We start from the raw sequence: 274 nt of genomic DNA, 5'->3' as shown, positions 1-274 counted from the left end.
GCTAGGGGAGTGGATAAACGCTAAACAATACTCGGCAGCTTGACGGGGAAAGGGGGAATCCGAGAAACACAGGCAAAGATCAGGACACGAGAAAAGAGACAAGGCAAGACTAAGATAAGGCTATGAAAACTAAACAGGCTCCGTAGTGTAGCTATCGCTAGGGGAGTGATAAACGCTAAACAATACTCGGCAGCTTGACGGGGAACAGAGTGAGTGTTATATAGGAAAGGTGTGATTGATGACAGCTGTGTGCAATCAGTGCTGTGTGCAATCA

Source organism: Sinocyclocheilus rhinocerous, unplaced genomic scaffold, assembly GCF_001515625.1.
Source record: "Sinocyclocheilus rhinocerous isolate Xijiao unplaced genomic scaffold, SAMN03320098_v1.1 scaffold691, whole genome shotgun sequence".
Taxonomy (NCBI): domain Eukaryota; kingdom Metazoa; phylum Chordata; class Actinopteri; order Cypriniformes; family Cyprinidae; genus Sinocyclocheilus; species Sinocyclocheilus rhinocerous.
The sequence above is the reverse complement of the archived record's forward strand: the minus strand, read 5'-3'. Positions refer to the sequence as shown.